This window comes from Humulus lupulus, chromosome X (assembly GCF_963169125.1).
Source record: "Humulus lupulus chromosome X, drHumLupu1.1, whole genome shotgun sequence".
NCBI lineage: Eukaryota > Viridiplantae > Streptophyta > Magnoliopsida > Rosales > Cannabaceae > Humulus > Humulus lupulus.
In genome coordinates this window covers 153472029-153480067 of record NC_084802.1, presented here as the reverse complement: position 1 = coordinate 153480067, position 8039 = coordinate 153472029, and positions in this window count along the sequence as shown.

Genomic DNA, 8039 nt, shown 5'->3' with positions numbered 1-8039 from the left:
GGACGTGAGGGAGTCAACAGCGGGGAGTGCCACTGGTGGAGAAATTCCCGAGCAGCACCCGGACGTGTCGCAACCTCCAAGGAGGAGGACAACTGGGGTGACAATCAGGGAACCCTCCAACACCCCGCGAGCAGCTTCTCCCCCTGCCCCTTTGGGAAAGGGAAAAAAGAAAGCTTCCAAACCCCCTACGCCCATCGATGAGTCTTCAGATGAGAACGGTACTGTCTTCTCATTCTTAGACAGTTTGCCCATTCCCTGTCATTTATTTGACGAGGACGACAACTTTAAGTACACTCCAAATTTAAATTCAGATTTCTTCCAGGCAGTGAGTGAGTGTAGCAGTAGTTTAGTAAGTAATGTAGCGACCAATAGTTATAGCACGGGTACTTTACTTATAATTTCCTTGCTTTCATTTTTAACTCCATCTATACATGTCGTCTAATTGCTCGCAATGCTTCCTTACTTGCAGATATGTCATCTGGAGATATGTTCAACCACTACACCGCACCTACTGCTCCATCGAGCAGGAAGAAAGAAAGCAAGTTGCACCGCAGGGAAATTAGCAAGGCGCCTTCAACCAAGAAGGGCCAGACTAAGGATCTTCCAGCTGCTACTCCCTCAAAGGAAACAACGCCACCTCTTGTACCACTCGACCAGCAATCTCCTCCTGCACCAGCCGAGTAGAACTCTACCGCTCCAGCGCCAACCGACCAGATACCTTACAATCAACCTCAATACGCCCTGACCAGCACCGTAGTTGGCTCGGCCAGAGAGAGGATATACAAACTCTCAAAGCACAAACACAGCTGAGAGGCCATTGTCAGCACCAACTCCATGGAGGTCGACCAGATAATAAACTGAGGGCTAAACGAGATAGCCAGTGTAAGTTTCCTTTTATCGATGAGTTATTTTACTTTGTCATTTTCTTCCATCATATTATCTCTTCACCTGATCGCAGGGATTGATGACTATAACTGTTGGTTGGTGCCGCACGGGGGATTTGGTCACCCAGACCAAAGACTCTGACACCAACTACACTGAGGCAATGAAGGTGCTCGAGGGGAAGAACGCTGAACTGCTCGAGAAAAACACAGAATTGCTCGACAAGAACACCGAACTGCTCGAGCAAAATTCTAAGCTGGCCGAAGAGCTTCAGCATTTTAAGATTGCCCTGGACAAAGCCAATGCAGACAAAGAGAATTTTAGGGAGTGTGCTAGACTTAACTGCCAAGAGGCCAAATAGCTTAAGGTTGATCTGATCGCGAGCAGAAAGGAGACTGAGAAGCTGGAGGGGCATGTCCACGAGCTTAAGGAGACTAACGCCAGCAACTTGAAGAAGTATAGGGAAGCCACTCACCTTTGCTTCTGCGAGTTCTGAAAGCATAATCGTGGGGCCAACTTCAATTATCTTTCCGAGCATCTAAGGCGAACTCAAATAGCTCGATGCACTATTCGCCTGGAGGAAGAAGAAAGAGCCAAAATTCCTGCCTCCCCAGAAATCTCCTTAGCAACAGGGATTGATGGCGCGGAAAATGAAGCTGGAACCACTGTCGACTAGGACACTCCTCAAGACCCTCCTGCCTCATAGTATTTTTATTTTTCTTTCTTTATCTTTTGGATACACGACCTATGGGTCGTGATGTAAGGACAATTTCTTTTTTATTGTTGCATGGGCAACTTTCCTTTTAATAGACAATTACATTCGAGCAGTAACTGCTCGCGGTGTAAAGGGAATCATTTTTTATATTATAATACTTGCATTTTATTATAACATCTGTTCGCATGACCAAACTTAGCATAGTACTTTGGTTTGATTTCACAAAATAACAAAATTATTTTGAAAAATACTCTAAGTACCTTAGCATGCTTTCACTTATTTTGCTCGTGTGTTTACATACCTTTTGATATGCTTTGCTTACTAGATACCTTATATGCCCCCCAAGTGATTGAGGAGATTTAGGTCCTCGGTTACTTGCCTTGACTAGGACCTATTCGAACATTTCTGCTCGTAGGAGAAATTTTAAAATGAGATTATAGCGAAACAACACACGTAATGAGCAAATACTTGTAATAAATACAATAGTTGGCAAGATTGACTGGTTGCGCACAGTCCTTTTTATTTCTCATAGTAAATGGACAAAATGTGTTTGTACAAGTGATCACCAAAATGATCTTACACTTATAAGCGATCAGTCACATAAAATGACCAACCCTTTTTCATAACTTGTAAAAAGTAAAATTAATACAAGCCAATTCTTTAATAAGAATTGTTTATTGATAGTACTTGCACAAGTGTTCTCCATTCCAATAGCGAGGAATGAGATCTCCATTTAAGCGAGCAAGTTTGTAAGTGCCTGGATGGAGGACTTCTTCAATTTGGTACGGTCCTTCCCAGTTAGGCCCGAGTACTCCAATGGCCTGGTCGTGGGTGTTGAGGAAAACCCTTCTAAGTATTAGATCTCCTACATTGAATTTCCTTTCACGTACTTTAGAATTAAAACACTGGGTGACCTTTTGCTGGTAAGCCGCTACTTGGAGTTGGGCTTGCTCGCGCTTTTCATCGACCAAATCTAAAGATTCCATCAATAGCTGGCTATTAGAGCCTTGATCGTATGTCATTCTCCGATGCGATGGCGGATCTAACTCGACAGGAAACATAGCCTCATATCCATAAGCCAAGGAAAATGGAGTATGGCTTGTTGCTGTGCAATGGGACGTTCTGTACGACCAAAGGACTTCATGCAATTGCTCTGACCATGCCCCATTTTCTTCCTCAAGCCTTTTCTTCAGAGTATCCTTTAGCATTTTATTGACTACCTCGACTTGTCTGTTTGCCTGAGGGTGGGCAACTGAAGAAAAGCTTTTGATAATTCCATGCCGCTCGCAAAAATCCGTGAACAGATCACTATCAAATTGTGTACCGTTGTCTGAGACAATTTTTCTTGGCAATCCATAGCGACACACGATGTTCTTGACCATGAAATCTAGCACTTTCTTGTTCATTATGGTTGCAAGTGGCTCAGCTTCGGCCCACTTTGTGAAGTAATTAACGGCCACTACAGCGTACTTGACGCTGCCCTTCCCTGTGGGCAAAGATCCAATTAGGTCTATACCCAGACTATGAATGGCCACAGACTTTGCATCTGTTTTAGTTCATTTGGGGCTGCTTGCGGAATTTTTGAGAACCTATGGCACTTGTTGTAGCTCGACACAAATTCCATAGAGTCGTCATTCATTGTTGGCCAGAAGTACCCTTGCCTTAGGATCTTTTTTTATAAACTCTGCCCCCCAGCATGGTCCCCATAAAAGCCTTCATGGACCTCTCATCAATTCTTTGGCCTTCTCTTTCAAAATACATATGAGGAGTGGCATTGAGTATCCCATTCGGTACAAGATTCCATCGACCAGGATATACCTAGCAGCCTGCCACTGAAGAGTCCTGGCTTTATTTCTGTCCGTCAGTAACACACCCTGCGTCAGCAAATCTATGTAAGGTGCCATCCATGTATCTGCTGCCTGAATTACCAAAGAGGTTTCTTCCGCTTGGATGCTTGGCGCAAACAGTCGTTCAACTGGTACTATATTCAGGGTATCAACATCCTTGGCGCTCGCTAATTTTGCCAAAGCATCAGCGTTTGAGTTTTGGTCGCGAGGTACTTACTGGAGAGTGTACTTGTCAAACTGTGCCAGTAGATCCTTTGTTTTATTCAGGTAGGCAACCATCTTTAGACCTTGGGCTTGGTATTCTCCAATGATCTGATTGACCACTAACTGAGAGTCACTGTAGATTTCAAGTGACTTTATGTTCATGTCTCTGGCTAATCGTAACCCTGCGGGCAATGCCTCGTACTCTGCTTCGTTGTTGGACACCGTGAAGTCGAATCTAATTGCGCAGTGAAATTGATGCCCTTCAGACGTTATCAAAATCACTCTGGCTCCAACGTGATGCTCATTAGAAGAGCCATCCGTGAACAACTTCCATGTGGGAGTTTGGCTTTGAGGTTCAGGCTCTCCAGGCTTTTCTGGATGCTCGTTGTCTGGAAGACTAGTGAGTTCCGCGACGAAGTCAGCCAGAGCTTGTCCTTTTATTATTGCTCGTGGTAAGTAAGAGATATCAAACTGCCCAAGTTCAACCGCCCATTTCAACAATCATCCTGCGGCTTCTGGCTTCTGCAGAACTTGTCGTAGAGGTTGTTCGATCAAAACTGTGATCGGGTGAGCTTGGAAGTATGGCTGCAGCTTTCTAGAGGCTAAGATCTAGCAATAGGCTAATTTTTCAATAGGAGGATATCGCAGTTCCGCTCCAATAGCCTTTTGCTTATATAATAAACGACCTTTTGCACGCCCTCTTCCTCTCTCACTAGAACAGCACTAGCAGTGTATTCTATGATCGCCAAGTAGATGAATAGAGTCTCGTTGTCAACTAGTTTTGATAGAATCGGTGGCTGCGACATATGCGCCTTTAAAGCTTGAAAAGCTTGCTCGCACTCCTCCGTCCATTCAAACTTCTTGTTGCCTCTAAGCAGATTAAAAAATGGGACACATTTGTTCGTAGATTTAGAGATAAATCTACTTAGAGCAGCAATTCTTCTGGTTAAGCTTTGAACATCCTTGATTTTTGTCGGCAATTTCATATCGACCAAGGCTTTGATCTTCTCGGGATTGGCCTCAATTCCTCGCGAGTTCACTATAAATCCCAAGAATTTCCCTAATCCAACTCCGAAGGAACACTTGAGGGGATTCAGCTTCAACTTATATTTATTCAAGACGTTGAAGCACTCTTGCAAGTCCCCTATATGTCCTTCTGCCCTTTTTGACTTAACCAGCATGACATCGACATATACTTCCATGTTTGTACTGATCAGCTCCTTGAACATGTGAGAGACTAGTCACTGGTAAGTCGCGCCAGCATTTTTCAAACTGAAGGGCATTACTTTGTAACAGTAAAGACCTGTATTGGTCCAAAAGCTAGTGTGATCCTCGTCAGGTGGATGCATACTAATCTGATTGTACCCAGAGTAGGCATCCATGAATGATAGGATCTCGTGCCGTGCAGTGGAATCGACCAGCTGGTCAATTCTAGGGAGTGGGAAACAATCTTTAGGGCATGCTTTATTAAGGTCTGTGAAATCCACACACGTTATCCACTTGCCATTCGGCTTGGGAACCAGGTAGGGATTAGAGACCCAAGATGGATAAAACGCTACCCTGATGAATCCGTTCTCCTTTACCTTCCCAACTTCTTCCTTTAGAGCTTTTGATCTGTCTTTGTCGAGCAGCGTCCTTTTCTGTTGTACTGGTGGAAAACTCTTGTCTATGTTCAAGACATGGCTAATGACCGTAGGGTCTATTCCGACCATGTCTTTATGCGACCAGGCAAAGACTTCCTGGTTTTTTCTTAAAAATTCCACCAATTCTTGTTTCGTTGTTGTCTCTAAGTTTTTACCGACTTTCACAACCCTGGTCGGATCTGCTTCATCGATTTGGACCTCTTCAAGGTTCTTGATGGGTCCTATCTCATCATCAAAATCCCCAAAGCGAGGATCCAAATCCCTATCCTCACTTTGGGCAACACCCTATTGGTGACACCATCACCTGATTGGGCTTGTACATCATTAGCCGTTTGCAACTCCTTCCCGGCAACTTCCCTTGATCCACCTTTCTTCGCCTTAGATATTGAGGCATTGTAGCACTCCCTCGCTTCTTGTTGGTTTCCCAACATGCATCCTATTCCCACGTCAGTTGGGAACTTCATTGCAAGGTGCCAGACCGAGGTGACAGCTTGTAGGCCGACCAGAATAGGCCTCCCAATAACAGAATTATACGCTAAAGGACAATCAACTAATACAAAAGTAGTGAGTAATGTTCTGTTTGGAGGCGTTGTTCCAGCTATAACTGGGAGCCTAATCGACCTTTTCAGGGCGAGCCCTTCGCCAGAAAAACCATAAATGGTTTAGTTGCACGGCTCCAGGTCCTTGACGGAAAACTTCATCCTTTCTAGTGAAGACTTATACAAGATGTTGACTGAGCTTCCTATGTCCACCAACATCCTCTTAACCATCATGTTGGTGATTTGGATGTCAACGACCAGCAGATCGGAGTGTGGGAATCGGATGTGTTGAGCATCGTCGTCAGAGAAGGTTATCAACTCCTCCTCTATTCAAGCTTTCGTTGGTGCTCGATCCTCCACACTCATCATCTCGATGTCCTGGTCATGGCGCAAGGTCCAAGCGTATCACTCTCTTGATTTCCCACTATCCCCTACAAGGTGTGGGCCACCACAGATGGTGAGTAACGTACCTGCCACAGGAGTTGGCTGTAAAGGTGGCGAGCGTTGGCGTGCAGGCGCCTGCTCGTTGCCACCTTGAGCCTCTCGCTAAGACCCTCCTAGGGCTCATACCTATCTCCTTAAGTATCCCTACCTGATTAGGAACTCGATCTCATCCTTCAACTGGTTACACTCATCGGTGTCATGTCCGTAGTCATTGTGAAAACGACAGAAATTTGTTGTATCTCTCTTGGAGATATCCTTCCTTATAGGCGCTGGTCGCTTATAAGGGATATTAGCATTGGTCGCCTGGTAGACCTCTACCCTACTTTCGAGAAGGGTCGTACAGTTGGTGAATCTTGGTTCATATCTATTTCCTTTGGGGTGTTTATTTTCAGATGTTGACGGCTCATTGCCCGCCCTTTTTCCACCATTTCTGCCATTTTCGTTCCTGTTGCCTTTGCTATTGCCATTGGATTTATCTTACCCGTCGGCGGCCTTGGCGGGATCTTCCTTCGGTCCCTTATCTTTTGTAGGTGACTTCCCCTCGTTGGCAATCGCATCTTCAAGCTTGATGTACCGATCAGCTCGATCTAGGAACTCTTGGGTACTCCTTACCCCATTCTTTCTCAGGTTGTTCCAGAGGGGAGAATGGCGTCTAACCCCGGCAGTTAGGGCCATCATCTTTCCCTCATCACCCACTATTTTGGCACCAGCTGCTACTCACATAAAGTGTTGGACGTACTCCTTTAAGGGCTCTCCCCCCTTTTGGCGTATCTCGACCAGCTGGTTGGACTCAGTGGGGTGTACACGACCCGCGTAGAATTGTTCGTAAAATTCCTTTATGAACATTTCCCACGATACTATACTAGCAGGAGGGAACTTAAGGAACCACTCTTGGGCAGTGTCAGACAGGGTGGTGGGGAAGATCCTGCAGCGGGCATCGCCCGACACCTTCTGAATATCCATTTGTTTCTCAAACTTGTTCACATGAGATATTGGGTCCCCGTACCCATCAAAGTTTGGCAGTACTGGCATTTTGAACTTGCTGGGGGTTTCTACCACGGCAATCCTCTGCACAAACGAAGTGCCTCTCCTCCAGCCGTACCCTATGTGGGATGTCTGGCTCCGGACCAACTGTTGTATCGCCTAGTTTAGAGCATCAATTTGAGCCTGAACCGTGTCTGGGGTCGCTGGGCCAACTGGGGCTGGAGGAGTGTACTCATCGTGCCTCTCCCGTCTGTCGTTGAGTACGTCCCTCAAGTCATCATCCCTATGCCTTTGTTTGCTAGCGCCCAGCTAATCAAAGACGTTATGCTGTCAGGGTCACCCCCCAGAGTTATGGTTCCCAGGCCTATTTTCTCTTAGTGGGGGTTTTCTATCTCCACCTCTTTCCTCGTGCCTTAGACCAGCATTCCCCCTGTTGGAATTGGCCTCATTGTAGTCATGCCCATCCCTAAACTGCGGCCGACTATGGCGCGACCGGCTGGTCACGCTATTTCCTCCTCTAGCTGGTATCTCCTGAGCATCAAAGGGAGGCCCGCACTGATCGGTGGGTCCCCGTGCATTATTGGGGGGCCCTGACCGCAGAGCCTAACTCGTTATGCCTTCTGTTGGTAGAAGGACGTTGCCCCTTGCTCGGTGGATTTTGCTCATCGTCCCCTGGGCATCTAGGGCTGCGGGGCGACTGCCCGGCTCTATTCTACCTCTGGTGCTGGGGATTGCTGCAACCAGCTTGAGAGGGTGGTTGTTGCTCAGGATCCCAAATTGT